Below are 20926 nucleotides of genomic sequence, written 5' to 3' on the forward strand. Positions count from 1 at the left end.
CACCAAAATGGTTAATGTACAGAAATTATACCTACATAAACTTGAGAATAATTTTCATAAACACATGCTTTAGAACTGGCAAGTGACTTCCCATTTGGCTAGGATTTCAACCAACCTAATATCTAACACCTAAAAATTCTCCTAAAAAATATAAAACAAATAATTAAGCCTACTTGTCTACCTAAATTTCTGAGTACTATCATTATGGATAATAAATCCTATAACAAATAAAATGGTGAAAGACCAAACAAAATAAAGTTAATACACTTCTAATTTGAATTTCTTAAATTTTTATTTTAATGTGTAAAGGTAGATTCTGTAAAACTGTTTTCTTGTGATACACCTATTCTAGCTTTATTGGCATTGATTCTGCATAAGGGTGTATTGCAAACAGTTTTCCTTACAAAGCACACAATGGGGAATACTGAAAGGTCTTAATGGGGGCTGAATCATAGGAAATAAGTTGCCTTGATGGGGGATGGATTGTCAAAAACACCAATGGACTTGACATGGGTGGAATTGTGGGGAAAACCCAAGTACTAAGTGGTAAAGACAAGGACTGAATTGCCGAAAATACCAAAGGTCCTAAGAGATAAGGAACCAAGGGATACACCATGGGATCTTGACAAAGATTTAACTGCAGATTATATCAAGTAGTTTCGACAAGGGTTGAATTGTGGGATAGACAAAGGAGTCTTTATGGAGGCCAAATTATGGGAAATACCTAGGAGTCACATCAATGGCTGAAGTGAATGACATCATATGGATCATGACAGGGTCCATGCAACCCAAGACTATTTCATCCTCCAACCATCTCTTCTTTCCTAACTAACCCAGCTCTTTAACTTACTATGCTTTTATATTCACATTTTACTTGAGAGTTACTCTTCAAGGATAGTGTTCAGACGCTCTAAAAAGTCAAAGCAATACAAATTCAAATTACCTTAAACATAGGACGAACATGTTCAACATGAGTGGCGAGGGTGAAAGTGGCATCGACGTGTGATGCTGCTTCCATCAATGATTTGGCAACATCAGATATGGTTTCCATTTCAAGATTAAACAGCGACTTCCTCTTCTTTTCATTTGAAACAGCTGAAAACCCCAATTTTTCTTTATAAATTCTTGTTTATTACACATGCTACACACACTGTCATAAATAACTTATGAGGGTTACATAATTCTTATCCTTTCTTCACGATACAATCAAATCTAAGCAGCTCAAAAACTTTTGGATTTCCAGTTACAACTTAAAATAGCTGTAATTGCATAAAGCAAAAATTACAGAACAAAAGTCCTCATTATTATTTTAAAAGAAATAAACAAAGAAAACAAACCCTGAAAACAGTTATATAGGACACATACAATACTCACATGATACAGAAGATACTATGGTAACTTAAATGTCTTTGTTTGCAGACATTAGGTAGCGTATATATAATTAAAAACAACAACAAATTTCCAATAAGTAAAACAAGAACAAAACACAGTAAGGGAAGAGCTTTGGAAATTTGCAAGAAAATACTAGTCATAATATGTTGTTATATATGCAACACATTACGGTGAAAATAGCTGACTTTTGGCATCATTTACAATGCAGTGTGAAGATAATTCAGTGAAGTGCATATTAAAAAATATGATAAACACACTATGGTGATTCATACATTATTCTCACATTATTTACCTTGCTTGCCCAGTTTAGTAGAAGTGGCCTTCATCTTGATTTCATTCCCTGCAATTTCATCATAGATGCTTGAAAGGTATTCTTCAGGGAGGTCCTTGGAATCATTGATTCCCCTGTTCATTTTGATATACTGTTCTTTTGTCATTTTATGCTGAAACAAAAGTAAAAAGCTATCTTAGTCGTTATTAACAAAAACTTCATGAGTCTCCAAACGACTTGATAGTAACCTGAACAAAAATAATTTCTGTACAGTATAAACTAAGTTACTATTGAACACTAGAGCTGCTTGTGTATCACACTCACCTTGACTTGTATACTATGCAAATCAGTGGTGAGCATAATTACGGAATATGCTAAAACGTAAGCGGCATCTGCACTCGCAAACAAACCAAGGCTGAAAATGTGCAAAGAAAAAAGATTTAAAGTAATCCATTTCTTAATCCCTACAACAATTTTTCAACATGTTTTCAGTTTACATGAGCAGAAAGTATAACATACACAATGAAAGTAACCATTTGGAGAATAACACATGCATACACTACTAAAGCCAACTGTACCCTTGAATACAACCAGTACGACTAATTCATCAAAATTTGTTGTATCCAATCTTTCAGATGCATAATAAACAGTTTCAGAGTACCTTTCAGAAATTAGGACACAGTAATACCCACATATGCAACACATGAACTTACTTGGTACTGCATTCACAATATCGAGACGCAAACTTCTCCATTAAACGATCAATTTTCTGTGCTTCCCCTGGTAATCTGAAGCCTTCCAGAAACATACGTAAAGCAGGAACAAACTCACGACCATGATAATCCATCTGATCAACATACGCACACATAATCTGCAGACAAAATTTTCTTATGTAGATGCTTCACCTTAATTTTCCATGGTACTTTCTCTATAAAATAAGTTGCAATTAGAACATTTACATGAAAAGAAGTATTAAAACCTGTGCTGAAAAATGCACTGATCACATGAGCTTTCATACAATAACAGAGATAATTAGCTACAACAACAGAGATAATTAGGGAAGTTAACAGATGGTTCCTAGGAGATAATAACTTAATTTTTATTTTCTACTTTTATGGATCTGTGGATTACATATCGAAACTGAAAGTTGGAAAACAGTATTCATAGTCACTCCAAATCATTATGGACTAGGTAACTATTTTACTATAATTACAAATAATTATTTACAAGTAGCAAAACCATGTAGTACTGCTATAATTCATAAAATTTCTTAAATGCTTTACTAGAAATGGACTGCAATGTCATATTGTAAATTTAACATCTTTGCCCTCCAAACTAAGTAACATCATCCTTTACATAATTGAGCAACACTTTGGAGTAACACTCAACATACCTCTTGAGTTGCTTGATTCTTTGGTTTCCTTTCAACACCAAATATTAGGCATTTTTTGTCATAAATTGAATGTCACGCAGGATAATGTAATGTCACACAACATTGCAATTTTACTCCTCTGAACAACTATGTAAAGCTCATGGTATCAGAAGAACATGACTGCAAACTCCAATATATTTACATGCTCACAATTTATTGGTAAGGGCCTCTGAAAACAGACCTGAATGTTTGTCTCTCAACATGCTCCCTGTATAACATCATGTTTGGATTAAGTCGTTTAAAAGCACCAATATTTTAATATCTTTTAAGATGAAGACCTCAAACTGTAAATAAACATATCACCAATGGGTAAGGAGGACTCTATATTTTATGTGGCGGAGACGAGTCAGAAGAGACAAAGTCAAGTACTACAATTTAAGATGTCAATAGTGAGATACGAGTGAAAACCTTGGCCATAATTCTGAACCAAATGAGATATGTACTTGCCATGGTAATCGCTCTATACCGAAGAATTATATATTAAAGGAAAGGAAAATGCATCTTCTTCGAGTAGATCTGCAGCAAGGAGGCATTCGCGCACGTGTTGGAGGCGTCTGTTCTCATGATTGTTTGAGATTACTCAGGTGTGATATGGAACTCCAACACGCAGCCCGTCGCTAGAAACGTTGCGTATTATGATGTGACATTTTCATCTGGATCCTTCTAAACAGTTCTTGTCGGGAGACGATGACGTTCGTTGGTTAAGCTCCGCCCCTTTTAGCCCCACCCCAGATTGCCGTATATATATATGACTGAGGAAGTTGAGAGATCAGATCATCAGAGAGATCCTCAGAGATAAGAGAATAAGGAAGAGACGAAGGATAAGAGAGGAAGAGGACGCACAAGGGAGAGAGTGAACGAAAACAAGTAAAGTCGTCTGTAGTCGGAGAAAGGAGAGAGAGATCCCGATGTTGAGCAACCATTCAGAGAAGAAAAGTCCTACGAGTGGTTTGAGGAGTAACCCGCCCTTCGAGTATCAAGACAGACATTTCTTTCTGCAGTACGAAGTCAAGAAGCCGTCTGAAGTTTCTACTGTCCCCTTTTAAGAAGCCTTCGCTTCAAGCACTGATTTCGACAGCTGCAAAACTGGCCAGCAAGTATTTCATTACCGCACTGTTTCCCCAGTTTACATATTGTAAGATTTTTTTTTGTTATGTAAATAGGGGAAACCATTCTGTATTTATCTTTGTTAGTAAGCTTGTAAATAAACTGTTCTGCTTGAGTTTCTTTCTATATTCGTATCCCAAGTTTCAACTGTTGGTGTTGAATCCTGAGCGGATCTCGGTGCGTAACAGTACTTCATTTTTGGCATGCACACTCCACTTACTGTTAGAACACAGGAATGCTTAGCTGTTAAAGCTTAAATACGAATTTAAATTTTATCAAATCTTTTGGACTAGATGAGCCAGCCATTTTATATTTGGCATACAAGCCCCTCTAATAAAGCAAATGTGCCGAGTAATGCCAATGTTTCTGGTCGATGGTAACGTAAGAGGTCAAATAATAAATAGTCTACACCAAAGGCAACGAATTTCAAACACACATGATAATTTTACAGAGCAAAGACAGTCCTGGGCTGTATGGTGTTTTGTATGCCAAAAGCCTTAACATGAGAGAGAGAGAGAGAGAGAGAGAGAGAGAGTAGAGAGAGAGAGAGAGAGAGAGAAGAGAGAGAGAGAGAGAGAGAGAGAGAGGTTAAAATGGGCATACCTCTTTATTTACAGGATCTGCATCACCCAAGAAGTCGCCAACTTGCATTTTATCTAGTCTGTCATCATCATGGAAGAACTTTGCTATATCATCAGGAGAAGTTCCAAGCAAGCCTTGAGCTTGTAAAAATGCAATGCCACGTCTTGGTTTGCGATTGAACCTGCAATTATCCCAACAGAAACATTAAACCTATGGATAAAATAACTACATAATGTACACTAATCAGCAATGACTTCAGACAAGTAAGATATTGCACCAACACCACTGCTTAAGTTTCTATTTAACATTCACAGCATCAGGGTCAGACATTTAAAGGGTAGAGTAAAACAAGGTGAACATTAATAAAAATCCTTATGACTGTAGCTCACATTTCTATTCCTTGCTCCCAAATCTCCTTTTGGTGTTTAAGTGTCTGGAATTGCTCTGGGTTGTCAATGCCAACAGTTGAGCTGGTAGTATTTGTGGATGAAGACTGAAGGGAATTTATTGAGTTATGAGAGCCATGCCTCGCTAAAGGTGTTCGACTCCCTTCTGAGGTGCTGTTGACTTCAACATCATCACTCTCCTTTTTCTTTTCTTGGCCTGTAAATATGTTTACATGTAAAACTGTCGGGCTATGACGACAATTCAAACCTGCAAGTAGAAGAGACCCTAAGGGGTCTGAACATCTAATAATTAAAAAATCTGTTGAGTAACAAAGAACACATTTCACAGCCTACTCTTGAACATTTTCCAGATATCCCACAGATGCTAGTGATTTTATAAAATTTATAGCCTACAGAAAACTGTACTGTATGCAAAATATTAATTTTTAGTGATTTATTTAACAAAGATAGCCTACCAAAAGCCAACATAGTATACTGATAAAGCTGATATCTAGAGAAATCTCTTAAGTTGGGGTCTTCAGAAGTTACACTGTAAAAACAATATTTCAATTATGGAATTTTAGGAAATTCTAGTTCCTCCACCTGTGCCTGCATTTTACTGGCAGTAATCTGAACCAAAACTTTCTTCTACACAAATAAAACCACAATTACTAAGCTTACAGGACCTGGCACTTTAACAACACAACTTTAGTTCTTATGAAATAAAATACTCACTTAAGTTTGAGAGTGTAATGGGATTGACATAAAGGTCTTTGGACCATTCAACCATACACTTCAGTGTAGAAACAAGGCACTCGAGACCCTTTATTCTCATGCTGCGCTCTTGAATAGGCGTTGACCCATACTCTCCAGGCTGGCCCCCTTGAGCAATCTTACTGAGGTCATTCACCAATCTGCAAAACAAGATTATCACAATGCCTATTACAATAAGCAACGAATAAACTGAGTAAAACAATATTATCATAATACCTATCACAATAAGCAATGAATAAACGAGAAGTTAGTAACTTTAGTCCATATATACGTATATAAATTTACTGAATTCCTGCACTCACATAAATAAGGCTGTACAACTACAATCGAATGCTTTTAGTTCAAGGGGAATTTTTCTATTTGTTAGATTAAATGGATGTCCGCTACCTGCCGTGTTCAACAATAAGAAATTAATTCATCTCACCTTTCGAAGACATTAGCAGCATTGAGGTCACAATCATAATTGACATAGATATCAACAACTGACTGAGCATCTGCACAAATACGAGTGAGAGCTTGAATGACCATCCACTTATGCTGGAAACTGGAACTGCCTGCTTCCAGAATGTTGAGGAAAATTTCCTTGAAGAACACCTGAAAGCAAAAATATTTTAGTCATTCTTCTTTTGGCATTTACTCTTGAAACAAAATACAATAGCTAAAAACTTTACTTATTTTATTTCTTTCTTCCTCTCCCTTCACAATGGGAAACACCTAAATTATCACACTGTATTAGCAGTTACAGATTCAAAATCTATCTTCACCTCACGGAAGAATGAAGTAAAATGTTTGTAGTAATTCGCACATCACTGGACTTGTAATTAACTATTAAATTTCTTAAATACACATCCTCATTCCAATGTTATTCTATTTGCTGCAACTTTTTACTGAACTTAAGAAAATTCTCATACTTTTAAACTTTCCATATCACTTCCTTTCCTACTCTAATTATGTCATAATCCACACTGCACTTAATATTGAGCTTCCAACATACCTTCAATATCTTACAAAATTCAATTTTAACTAGTAAAATGCTTCCAAAATATAACACCAATAACATTCACGACCTCTTACAAAACTAGTTTTACTTTATTTTAGACATATAAAGTACTACAAAATAACTTTCTACTTTCCAAAACATCAAGTAACACTTACCTCTATCTGCATTTTGAGATGAGCCTTGAAGTTAGACAACAGAGCAACAAAAATTGCCAGTGATAAATGAAATACCTCAGGAATGGGAGAAACTCCATTTTTACTGAGGGCTACACACAAATACTGCTTGATGGCAGTAATGAAAGTGTCGTTCGATCGAAAGACCTGACCGGCATTCTGTACAATAGATAGCAGCATCTCTAGGGACAAGATCTTTGATCTGAGTTCATGAGACCTGAGAAAAGAAAGAAATGACCCAAGTGAACACCTCTTTAGGGATGTTTAGATAGTCATCAGTACATCTTGCACACAGTCAAATTGAAAATTTGTACCTTTGTAGTCAAACATTGATTCCATATACATTCCCCTGCTCTTTTAAGAATTTGGCATGAGAGAAAACTTATGTTGAACCAAATTACAGTCTCTAACATACTGAACTTATTTCCTGTTATAAAACCAAAGAAAATAATGAAAATTTTCAGTAATCAATTCAACATTGTTTACTATAATACTTAAATAACTTTCAAAATTTCAAAAAATTACCTAACCAACCCCTGAACTATTCCTTAAAAAAACAATTGTACACACGAACTTGAACACAATTTGATGAACACGTTCCATTAAAGTAAAAAGCCTGTGATACTAAATTGGAGTCTAGACCAAAGTCTTAGCAAACATCCTTAAGCTTCAGACATTCAATCTCACTTTCTCTGACAAAGGAGTAACTTCCCTGAACCTACCTATTGAGAAGCCATGGTTTTAGAAGGTCACTAAACCTTGATTGATTGACTGATTCATATTAAGTAGTCAGAGTTTTAAAATGTCAATAAAGTCACATCCAGCAAGAATACACAGCAGCTCTGATTTAAAGCATTTAAAGTTAAAAAACCTTCACATCAAGCAAGAATACAGCATAACATTGATCTAAATGAATTACTGACTGACAGAATTTAAGTGTACAGCACTGGTTTTTATCCTTATGTTTAAGTAAGATTATAAATCATATAGAATCTACAAAACAAGCATGGGAGGTTTTAAACATGATATAATCTTAACTGTAAACAAAATATTTCAAAGCTGTTGGTATTTTAAAATGTCTTACACATGAGACTGCATTCCTTTCAACAGCCTACAAACGGCCAAATGGCATACTGTACTCACTTTGGATCCGGAGACTCAGGCAGAGGCTTCATGGAGAGTTTGCACAATGAACGGAACACAAGAAATGCATCTTTTTGCAAGGTATGTGAAAGTTTAGCAGCCATGGCAGTGTCACCTTCTGTCATGGTGTTTATACTTTCCTGGAAAATAAAATGTGACATATCATTAGTAGAATTAAGATAAATATTTGAATATGGAATTTTTTTTGCAAATGCTTAATGTAAGCATCACAAATTTTTCCTCATTTTCCATACTGAGTAAATCATTATTTACCAAAAATCTAGTAAAACACTATGGCATTATTTAACCACTTCATACTAACTCATCCAAAGTATGTAATATTTTCCAGTCCATTACACCCCAAAGGTAACTTATATTCTGGTACCTCTTCCAATGCCTTTTCATCCTCAACATGGAGCTGTTCCTCCCTTTCCTCCACAATTGATCTTCCTATACATACCATGCTTCAAAACTCCCACAGCCCCTCACTCCATTTATATGTTGCAAGCCTGATTATGGTAATTCTGATACACAGCATTTACTTGTTCTTACCCCATCCAGACACCTTCTTTACATCTAATACACAGAGCATATTTGTCCCTACAACCTCCCCCAAATATACTTTTCCCTATACAGTGGTACCTCGAGATACGAAAGGCTCAACTTACGAAAAACTCGAGATACGAAAGCAAATACGAAAAATTTTACAGCTCTACATACAAAAATTGCTCAAGATATGAAAGGTTGTTGCTGTAAAGTCCAAGATTCGCCTGGACCACCAATAACAATTTTGAAACTCGCGCGCCGCCAAATGAGTTGACTCGCCACCATCCACCCGCTCTCCCATTGGTTCCTGATGCTAGTCACTGCCATGAGATCCTTCTCTCCTATTGGTCAGCATCCCTCCCATGATGCATCTACGTAGCGGCGTGCTTCTTCGGTCACTTCACGGCATCATCGGTATCGTACACACGAGGTATTCGTTCGTTCTAGCAATTTCGTTTATTAACATAAATTTGTAAGTGATTTCGTTGTAGTATACTTTATCGTGTTGTGTGAGAACTTTACTACATACGTATACGTACTACATAACATAATTACGTAGTATATACGTAGTCATGGGTCCCAAGAAACTTGAAATTCACGGAAAGAAGAGGATGCTCTCTTTGCTTTGGAGACGAAGATGGAGATTATCAAACCATCCTTAAGCAGAAGGATGTCATCAAAGCAGCTACACCTTCCAAGGGCGTTGTCCAGCAAGAGGACCCACGTGCACGATGAAATGAAAAGGCTTCTTCTTGTCTGGATAAAAGACAAAGAAATCACTGGCAATATGATAACGAAGATGGCAATCTGCCAAAAGGCCAGCGCTATTTTCGGCGATTTGATTGCCCAAGCCGAAGACGACAGAGGAGAAGGGACATCAACGCCAACCTCAGACTTCAAGGCTTCGCATGGGTGGTTCAAGAAATTCCGTAAACAGACTGGCATCCATTTGGTGGTGCGGCATGGGGGGGGGCGGGAGGCGGCGGCAAGGCGGCGGCGGGGGCGGCGGCAGCAGCAGCAGCAGCAGCTCAGACACGAAAGCGGCCAAAGCTTTTAAAAAGACATTTGACGAGATGATGATCAACGAAGGCTACAGTTCTCAGCAAGTTTTCAACTGTGATGAGACTGGCCTTTTTTGGAAAAAAATGCCTCGTCGGATGTACATCACACAGGAAGAGAAGAAGCTACCCGGGCATAAGCCTATGAAAGACAGGCTTATGCTTGCACTTTGTTCCAACGCCAGTGGGGATTGCAAGGTAAAGCCCCTACTTCTCTATCATTCCGAGACTCGTCGAGCCTTCAAGGCCCACAAAATGCTTAAGGAGAAGCTTCCAGTGATGTGGAGGGCTAATGCGAAAGCCTGGGTAACGAGGCTTTTGTTCACCGAGTGGGTAAATCTGTGTTTCAGCCCGACAGTGAGAAATTCTTGGAGGAGAAGCGCCTCCTCCCTCTGAAATGTCTGCTAGTGTTGGACAATGCCCCTGCCCACCCTCCTGGCCTCGAGGAAGATATCCTAGTGGAGTATTCCTTCATCAAGGTTCTTTATCTTCCGCCTAACACAACCCCTCTCCTCCAGCCCATGGACCAGCAAGTGATATCGAACTTCAAGAAGCTGTATACGAAGCATCTTTTTAAAAGATGTTTGGACATCACCGACACCACAAACCTCACCTTACGTGAATTTTGGAAGGAGCATTTCGACATCGTCATGTGCATCCGACTCATCGACCAAGCTTGGCAGGAGGTTTCGAGGTGAACCTTGAATTCCTCGTGGAGGAAACTCTGGCCTGATGCCGTATCCGCCCGAAACTTCGATGGATTCGACGTGGGCGAAGCTGGTGCTGCAGATTCAGGAACAGTTGACGATCCTGAAACTGTTTCACAACCAGATCTTGACGAGATCGTTGCACTCGGCAAGTCCATGGGGCTGGTCACCGACGAGGACGACATCAATGACCTCCTCGAGGAGAACCAAGAGGAGCTTACGATGGATGACCTGAAGGAGTTGGAGGCCATGCAACATAACGTTGTTCATGAGGAGTTCTCTAGCAGCGGCGAGGAGGACGACGACAACTCTATGACAACGGCAGAAATTAAGGATGCTCTAGCTGCTTTTCATAAGGTGCAATCATTTTTTGTAGAAAACAGAGGGACACCCCGGAAAATGGGTTACACAGGTCGTATGCTGCACAGTTCGATGACATTTGCCCGAGTCATTTCAGGAACATTGCCAAAAGTAGGCAGAAGCAATCTTCCTTGGATAGATATTTTTTAAGAGGCCTTTACTAGGAGTAGTAGTAAGCAAAAAGGAAGAACCAAGTGATACTAAAAAACAGAATATTGAAAGTGGTGAAGAAGTTGAAATTTTGAAAAAAAAAAAAAAATGATATTGTTATGATACAATAAAGTTTCATACATACTTACCTGGCAGATATATACTTAGCTATCGAACTCCGTCGTCCCCGACAGAAATTCGAATTTCGCGGCACACGCTACAGGTAGGTCAGGTGATCTACCGGCCTGCCCTGGGCTGGCAGGACTCGGAACCATTCCCGTTTTCTATCATATTTTCTCTCTTCCACCTGTCTCCTGCGGGGAGGCTGGGTGGGCCATAATCGTATATATCTGCCAGGTAAGTATGTATGAAAATTTATTGTATCATAACAATATCATTTTCATACAATCAACTTACCTGTCAGATATATACTTAGCTGATTGGCACCCTTTGGTGGAGGGTAAGAGACAGCTAATTCTGGAATAGACAGGTAAACAACATATGTTGTAGGTATAAATAAAACCTTGGTTTCCTACCTGATAGGTGGTAGACTTCGTGGGTGTTTGCCCAGTAGTCTGCATCACCTCAAGAAACTTTTAGCGAGATATATGATCTATGGCCAAGAGTTCTTGTGGGTCTGCCGATGGGGTCTTATCCGCTTACTCGGCAGAGCCTGAAAGGACTTTGTCAATGGGTGCTGATCCACTTATATGACAATACACCTGATCCTAACCACATGTTAGAAATAAAGATTGTTCCGAGTTATCCCCCGAACTCTTCACAACAACCATAACTCAAAAAACACAATACGCACACATACATAAATTTCAAAAAAAAAAATTTATACTCATCTAATAAGATATCACAAAGAGTTTCTTACTGAACAACAGTGACTGGCCGCCTGTGCGGCACCAAGTCCTTTTGTTAGAAGAGACTCTAGAACATATCTACAAAGAATGTAAGTATATACTTAAGGATTTGGTGTTGGCTCCCATACCCAGGATCGTATCCACCGACACGAAAGGACCCAGAGAAAAACATTTCTCATATGTCACACAATCGTCTCTCAAGTAATGAGATGCAAATACTGAGTTGCATCTCCAAAATGTCGTATCTATGATGTTTTTAAGTGACATATTCTTTTGAAACGAGAGAGACGTCGCTACTGCTCTCACTTCATGAGCTTTCACTCTCAACAGTCGGAACTCTTCGTCTAGGACGATCTTATGGCGCTTCTGTAATGACGTTTCTCAGAAAGAAATGCAAGAGCATTCTTGGACATCAGTCTTGTGTGGGGCTTTTACGCGCACCAAAGACCTTGCCCTAGAGGCCTCCCATCTGGTGTTTTCTCTGAAGGTAGAATTTTAGAGCTCTTACAGGACATAGAGACCTTTCTGCTTCTCTGCCTACGAGACTCGATAAGCCTTTAACCTCGAAGGACTTAGGCCAGGGATTCGTGGGATTCTCGTTTTAGCTAAAAAACAGGGTTTTAAACGAGCAAATAGCTGAGTCTCCCTTGAATCCTACTTTATCCTCCAGAGCATGTATTCACTAATTCTCTTTGCCGTAGCTAAAGATAATAGGAATAGGCATTTCCTAGTGATGTCTCGAAACGACGCCAGATGAGGAGGTTCGAACCTTTCGGATGACAGGAACTTGAGTACCACGTCTAAGTTCCAGTTAGGAGGGACCGGTTCCTTAGACTTCGTAGTCTCAAAGGATCTTATGAGATCGTGGAGATCCTTGTTATCTGCCAGATCTAATCCTCTATTCCTGAAGACTGCCAAAAGCATACTTCTGTATCCCTTTATTGTGGATACAGCTAGAAGAGATTCTTCTCTCAGGAATAGAAGGAAATCCGCAATTTCCGCTACAGAGGTAGTGGAGGAGGACAACTTCTTAGTTCTGCACCACCTTCTAAAAACCTCCCACTTGGACTGATATACTTGTCTAGTGGAGGTTCTGCGGGCTCTCGCGATCGCGCTTGCAACTTTACGAGAAAACCCTCTCGCTCTGACGAGTCTTTCGATAGTGTATTAAAGGCAGTCAGAGCGAGAGCGGGGAGGTTTTGATGATACCTCTGGAAGTGTGGCTGTTTGAGAAGATCCATCCTTCTGGGAGGGATCTGGGAAAATCTACCATCCACTCCACCCACCTCCGTGAACCAGTCTTGTGCCGGCCAAAAGGGGGCTATCAATGTCATCCTCGTTCCCTTTGAAGCCACAAATTTTTTCAGCACTAGTCCCAGGATTTTGAACGGAGGAAAAGCGTAGACGTCTACGTGAGACCAGTCTAGTAGGAAGGCGTCGACTATCAGAGCTCTGGGGTCTTCCACGACCGAGCAAAAGACTGCCAGCCTTTTGGAGAGGAACGTGGCGAAGAGATCCACATGAGGAGTCCCCCAAAGAGACCAGAGATCTCGACACACATCTTTGTGTAGGGTCCACTCTGTGTGAAGGACTGGTTCCTCCTGCTGAGCCTGTCCGCCCTCACATTCCTTTCTCCCTGAACGAACCTTGTAAGCAGGGAGATGTTCCTCTGAGACGTCCAAAGCAGAAGATCTCTTGCAAGTTCGTAGAGGAACAAGGAGTGAGTCCCGTCCTTGTTTCCGAATGTAGGCAAGTGCTGTGGTGTTGTCCACATTTACTTGAACTACTTTGTTTGAATCAAGAGGTTCTATAGACTCTTCAGAGCCAGGGTGTGTACGGCGAAGAGCTCTTTGCAGTTTATGTGCCAAGACACCTGTGCTGCTTCCCAGGATGCCTGCACTTCCTCGAGCCTAATGTTGCTCCCCAACCTTTCTCCCGACGCGTCGGAGTACAACAACTAGGTTTGGGTTCTGGATTTTCAGGGAGATTCCTTTGTTCTCCTTCAGAGGGGGCAACCACCATTCCAAGTGAGGTCTCATCTCCACTGGAATGTGAAAGGCGTCTGAAAGATGTCCGGTCTTCCAACTCCAAGACCTCTTGAGGAAGAATTGAAGTGGACGTAAATGAAGTCTTCCTAGTGGGAAGAACTGTTCGAGCGAGGAAAGGGTCCCTAGAAGGCTCAGCCATTCCCTCGCCGAAGTCTGTTCCTTCCCTAAGAAGAGAGAGACTTTCTGCAAACCTTTTGCGATTCTCTCTTGTGAAGGAAATATGACAATTTGTCCAAAATTGCATTTTTCCTAACTATACAAACCTGAGGTCCTTTACAATAGGAAGGTACTAGCGGCAGCTGGATAGGTCGTAAGCTTTCGAACAAGGGTTCGGTAGTTAACTGCTTGTCCGACAGGCGCGCGCGCGCGACTGGGAGGTAAACAAATCACTTTTGCTTTTGGCCCAAGCAAAAACTGCAGAGTGGGGGGTGGCATGAGGTGGGACTATGTGTAAAAGGACTCAGGTTTGTATAGTTAGGAAAAATGCAATTTGGACAAATTGTCATTTGTTCCGACACGGCATACAAACCTTCGGTCCTTTTACAATAGGAAGACTCACTTCTTGGTGGGAGGAATCTGAGTCTTTTGTGAACAGACTAATGTTCGCCCACCTTGGAATGCCTCCCTGGTCGTAAGAGCGAGGGAGGGATCCAAGCCTCTGTCCGATTGATCGGGGTGTGCACCGCAGGATCAATGGTCAGACCTCTGGACCAAGTACTAAGAGAGAGGCAAGCGTATCTCTTCGTACCAGCAAACAAGAACAAGTTCCTATTTGCAAGAGGCAACATAAAGTTATGGTTTGTCTCTTGTTGGCATCCACTTCCCCCCCCTTGTAGGAGGAAGTGGTGGATATTCGCTCCCATCCCTAGTGAAAGGGATAGGATGGGGCTCTGTCGAGTAGCTCACCGGCATCTTGTCCTTATCCAGCAAGGTGATGACCGTATCCCTCCTACCCACAGGTAGAGGGGGTGAGAAAAAGATAGGAAGAGAAGCCCGTCACTTTCTCATTCACTTATCTATTCTTACAGTCACACCAGGACTCGATGCTGTTCAGCATGCTAGGGTCTGGGTTAGCTACACAACGTGTTGAGCAGCCACCACGGGTCCCAAGGAAAACGATCCAAGGACCTGTGGGCAATATCCAAAAGGTAGAAGGAGGTGCCAGTGGTCTGGTTGTACCAGACCCCCTGCCTTCAGTACCTGCGCCACGGAGAAGTTCTTGTGTAACTCGAGGGAGTGTACTTCTAGGTCATCTTGGTGCTGACGAAGAGTCTTCAACACTCAGCCTAGGATGTCGAGTTTCTTCAGAAAGCCGCGGTCGTGCTTTCACAGGACAAAGCAGCATCTCCTTCGCATCGAAGGCGGTGAAGTCCATTAGGGAGGGGATTGTGAAGGACTCTAACCGATCGTCAGGAACCGAAGGGTTCTGAGTCTTCGCTACGAAGTCGGTACGAAATCGAGCGTCACGAATCCCCATCCCCTGGATGCTTGACTTCGCAGGAAAAGTCATGCAATTACCTCAGAGGAAAGAAGGGAATGGTCGTATGACCTATCCCTCTTCTCGACTTCGGTGATGTCCTGTACCCATACTGGTCTATCCGTCTGCAGCGAAGTGTCTCACATTCTCCTATCCCCCCCATGCAGTGAAGTTCTTCTCGGTAGTGGATAGACACCGACACTCAATGGTGGGTGTCGATGGTATGGGTACTGTGACAAGCCGTTAGGACGAAGAAAAGACTGTTATGGAACAACCGAACTAAGTCCACAGCGAAGTTCGTAACTGACTTGGGCGCTCTGACAGCTGCCGACTGACTGCGTTCGGTAGGAGGCAAGTTGTCCAAGCACCCGAGCAAGTCACGTGACCTTCGCCTTAAAAGGGTTATGCCAAGAGACCTAAACAAATAATTTGTTCGTCACCGATGCCAGAAGGCGAGGTGATGATTCTCTTAAGGCATGTGCCCAACAGGCGAAAGTCAATTGCCGCTTCTAGAGACCGAGGTCCCTGATTGGCAATAGATATCTCATAGTATAGTTGATTCTCAGCTAAGGAGAAACAACACTATGTGTCGTTGAAGACGAAGGTGTACAGAAAAAAGCAACCTACGTCTTCACAGCTGAACCGAGAGAAGGATTCTCAAGATTCTGAACCTGTGCTACAAAGACTGAGAACGCTAACCGCTATTCATTGCTGTCCGGTGAGGATCGTAGTTGCAATAAAAGCGAGCGCTTTTCAGTAATGAAGAGACAGGGAAATACTGCCTGAAGAACTGCTTCTTCTCATGGGCTGAACATTTGGAAGTAGAGCTGTCAGGTCGGAGAGTAGCCGATGTACTTCTGACACATCTGTTTTAATTCGGGGCGAGCAATGAATAATTGCACACCTACGAATACGAGATATTTTGAAGACAAACTCAGATGTCTGCAAAAATCATTCGCATTATCGCGGTGCGATGCAGCGGAAGACTAGTACAGACTTCTGTTACCGTGCGGTAAATTCTCGCAATGTCGAAGGCGATGAAATCGAGCGTCACAGCAGTAGATGGTCCTTCATTATTGCGAGAATCCCCGTTAATCAGAGACCTAAGTCCATGATTGTTGGGCAGAGATACGGTTCGGTAGTCAATCAAACCAGGGGAGAGAGAGACGTAACCGACCGTGCATCTCCGGGACCTAGCTGATACTGAGCTGCTATCAGGCAGTTCAATACGCAGTAGCTCTCGGTGACTCGTCAATCCTGGAGTTTGCCAGGCGTAATCCATTATTACCACGAAGGAATGTGTTCGGCTAGAACCATCGAGCATAAAGAATACGCTCGAGCAATTATATTTAAACGAAACGGATTTCGGTAAATACAAAAGCTGATTTGGTGTTGTCATGACAATACCAAGTATCTAAAATCGAAACTGGAATAACTGCTGGGAGGTTGCAGGCAACCCCGAGTTGCAGTTCAATAAGATACAATTCGTCTCGGTCACAAACCGTAGAGTTAACTACGGTATGCGCCTACCCCCCGGACAATTCAACTGTTAAAAGAATCATGTCGCGAGGGTAATATACGTAGTATATTTGTAGGTTCTGTACCACGACCTCCACCCTAAATTCTTTTCCTCTCGAGGAATGAGAATAAGGTATTGGAGATCGACCGCCTTCGTTCTCTAGTCAAGAGAGTGAAGGAGAAGTCTTTCCCAAAGGAAAGCTTCAATGGTGAACAGAATACCGAAGACGATAGTTCAAGCCAAACTGGAAGTTCCCGTCCGTTCTTCTCTATTCCAGGTTAATCGCCTACTGTGAGATACTCTTCTTTCAGCAGCAGTCTTCTTCCAAATGCTAGAAATTACAGGAATTCGAGCATAAGCGAGGTTCCCGATTATCGTGTAACAATTATCGGGGATTCTCGCTCACTTTGGACCGTGGTCTCGCCTAAGTGTTTGGAATCGTAAAAAACTCGAACACTCTGAGTGCGCTAGAAATTCCGTAGAATTCTAAGCACACTGCGAAACCCCCCACCGAATTCATCAAACGATATCGGCTGGTGGTCCTCTCGATTCCCGTAGAAATCGAGAAAGGGGCAGGATCCCTCCTCAACGACCGGGGCTTACGTCAGGTAGGACGCGAAGGTCCCCACCCCGGTAGCGCAGCCCCTAACGTGGGATCTTACAGAGAAATCTCTGTAGGATCCCTCCCCTTTCCCTCGTAGCCGTAAGGAGAGAGGGAATGGGGGAGGAATTGGATACTGGCTCGCCTTCCAGCGGAACTAGCAAGTTGGAGAAGAAAAAGGTAGCAGCCATCGCCTTACGGCGATGGCCTCTCAGAGCCTGGGAAAACGTATCGTCAGGAGAAAACGTTTTCCCGCGGAGGGTTACGAACTCATACTGTAGGTAAGGGTCTGCCGCCACTGTGAACGTCGTCTGGGTGGGGCTGATCGACACCTGACAGGAGAGAGCCGATACCGTCCTCCGACTCATTCCAGTCCTCGTCGAGGTCGAAACCTCTCAGGAGGACCGAAGGGGTATTCAAATTACGGTGTCCGAAGACACGTAGAAACGCCTCTGTCGCAGTAGAGGAGGTGAAGTAGCTTGTTCGACCGCCAGAACTGAGAGAGCCTTCTTGTCCGGAGACGAGAGGCTACCTGGTTCAACACAAGTCGGCAAGCTCCGATCGCGGCAGACCCACCGTCGATTTGGGTTCCCTCTCGTGGCCCCAAAAGACTCGAGCCGAGACGTGGCTCTGCTGGTTGGGGAGCGGCGATCCTTCCCCGAGGTCGTTGTGCTGACGAATCAGCGCCATAACCTCGGCAAAGTTCCTCTGGATCTCGGAAGTCACAGCATCTTGCAGAGTAGGACCGTTAAGCCCTTCGAACAAGAGCATATTCCGAGAACCTTCCTCCTAAGAAGGGGGAACAGCGACAGCCCTCTCGGTCTTCTCCATCCACTTGCGCATACGTCCTGGCCGGTCCCAAGAACCGTGCCTGGCACGTAGGGCGTCGTGGTGGGATCATGAGGGGCGCACCCCTCACGATCACTCCTCAATACCTCGCTCCTCCCGGTGTAACCCGAGGAGGTTGAAGGTACGGGAGGGGCAGACCTGACGCTCCCTCCTCGCCTTCGCTGGCAGAACCCCAGCAGGACTTGGAGGGCTGCAGGCCTGGATCGTCAAAACCCGCCTCGGTGGCGATCGAGCTGCAGGCCTGGTCGAACCGTCTCGCTGTGGAGAACGGCTGGACTGAGCACAGCGGCCCCGATCTCGAGTGTCAGAAGAGCTGGTGCTGGTTGCCGTACCCGATCGCTCTCTGTGAGAGCGACGGTCAGGCGACCTGCAGGCTCCACTGTCCACAGTGAGAACCGGGTGCTTGTCCTCACGGCACGTCACGTCGCTGGTTCCAGCCGTGGCTGGCACCGGCGAACGGGAGGAACCTCTTCCCAGCCTCAGCCCGTGGCCGGCGTCGGAACCGTCACGTCCAAGGGTAGCGCTGGTCGCCGCGAGAGCGAGAGCTGGTCTAGTGAGAGTCGCGTGAGCGGCTGTCACCAGTCTTCCGCCCCCCCCGTGCCGTGAACCTGACGCTGAGCGGGCTCAGAGGTCTGGTTCCTAGCTGCACGGTCGCTGGTAGGCGGACCGTACACCTCGGTATTCTCCCGCGAACGAGAGGCCGAGACGGACCCTGATGCAGTGGCAGAACCACTGACACCAGGCGAGGAAGTACCGGTGTTAGCCGGTACCCCTCTGGTCCCCGTAGTCTTCTTCCTTGCGGAAGAAGAGACGGGCCCCGCTCCGAAGGAGCAGGAGGACCAGCGGAAGGACCCTCCCGTCCCACCGAGGTGAGACGGGTCCCGAGAAGCTCCCGAGGGAGAACTTCTTAGGAGGGAGGAGGCAACCTTCTTCTTCCTCGGCTGTGAAGCCTTAGAAGTCGAAGGGGAAGAGGCGGCAGCGACGACGATGAAGATGACGACGACGACGACGACACTTCCTCCTCTTCTTCGTCAGCTTCCTCAGGACAGACGTAAGATCTGCTATCCAGGGCGGAGCCGGGGCTGCTGTAGCCAAAGCCACAGGGCCCGGACGCACCTGTACAGACAGACCAAAGTCTGGGGTAGTACCACCACGACAGGGACGACGTCAGCAGGTATGGGCATCTCAGGAACAGCAGGCACAGCCAGCACAGCATCGGTAGGGACAGCCAGCGCGAAGCAACGGCAGGGACAGCCAGCGCAGCAACAGCAGGGACAGCCAGCGCAGCAACTGCATGGACAGTCAGCCCAGAATCGGCAGGTACGGCAGGCAGCACCGGAAACACAGGAAGTGGAGCAGCAGCCAGCAACATCCTGGTACCGGCGGCAGGTCCGGGGCAATCCGCTATAGGGCAAGCGGAAGTGTGGCTCGCGGCAGCGCGGCAACCACGAGCGGCGGCGGCATGCCCCCCTCTCGGTACGGCGAACGGCACTTCAACAAGCGGCCTGAGGCAAGACTGTTACCACGTGAGGCGAGTTACACCAAGGTGAGGAGGGACGTCGTCACCATGGAGCGTGGTCACCACTCCATGGGTGACCGCAGTAGGCCCAGACATAGAACCGCAGCCCCTGGACACTAGCACGCCCTGCAAATGGAAGGACGCCCATACCTCACCAAGGTCCACCCTCGTGGCAGTAGCACCTGCGGAAATAACAGTAGTAGTGATTAGTGGGGGGGGAAGTCCCCTCGCGCGGGGGGGGTGAGCCCCACACCGAACGAGTGGAAGACCCCGAATACAATTGTATATCGGGCACCGAGCGCCCTCCCCCGCGCTCGACGGATCGGGCGAGGAGAAGAACCCAGATAACCTCCCCCCCCGAAGGGGAAGGGCCATCTGTGGAGCTGAGTGGTGGTGGGGGGGGGGGGATTCTCGTTCCCCACCCCCGCACAGCACCCATGTACCCAACAATAATAATAAGAGCCCGAGAGCAATCGTGCCCTCGGCCCGAATGCAAGGGCATAAGGATCAATTCCCTGACTGAGCGGAACTTGAACCAAATAATATTGATGCATCACTAATAAAAGGAATAAAAAAAAAATAAAAAGAATCTTGCATTACGATTCACTTCACAATGAATAGGGCTCGGATCGAGCGCATTTGCGCCCTCGGTACCGAGCACAAGGGTAAAGGATCCATTCCCAATTATGAACGGAAACCTTGATCCATAATGAATTGATGCAATCAAAATATATGAAAATGAAAAAGAACACTGCGCTTGCGATTTCACTTCATACAAAATAAAAAGGGGGAAGGGGAAGGATCAATTCCGGGAAATAGCGGAAACATTGATCCAAGTAAATAATGCAATCTCAATAAAATATGAAAATGAAAAAGAACTGCACTTGCGATTTCACTTCATTCAAATAAAAAGGGGAAAGGATCAATTTCCGGGTAAGAGCGGAAACTGATCCTTCCATACAG

The 20926-nt window shown here is 43.8% G+C and overlaps 1 pseudogene; it reads right to left on the reverse strand.

The window, feature by feature from the left end:
• The window catches only part of LOC135201092 (brefeldin A-inhibited guanine nucleotide-exchange protein 1-like), a 157938-nt pseudogene that overhangs the window by 71668 nt on the left and 65344 nt on the right, over positions 1-20926 (reverse strand).

This window comes from Macrobrachium nipponense, chromosome 23, assembly GCF_015104395.2.
Source record: "Macrobrachium nipponense isolate FS-2020 chromosome 23, ASM1510439v2, whole genome shotgun sequence".
Taxonomy (NCBI): domain Eukaryota; kingdom Metazoa; phylum Arthropoda; class Malacostraca; order Decapoda; family Palaemonidae; genus Macrobrachium; species Macrobrachium nipponense.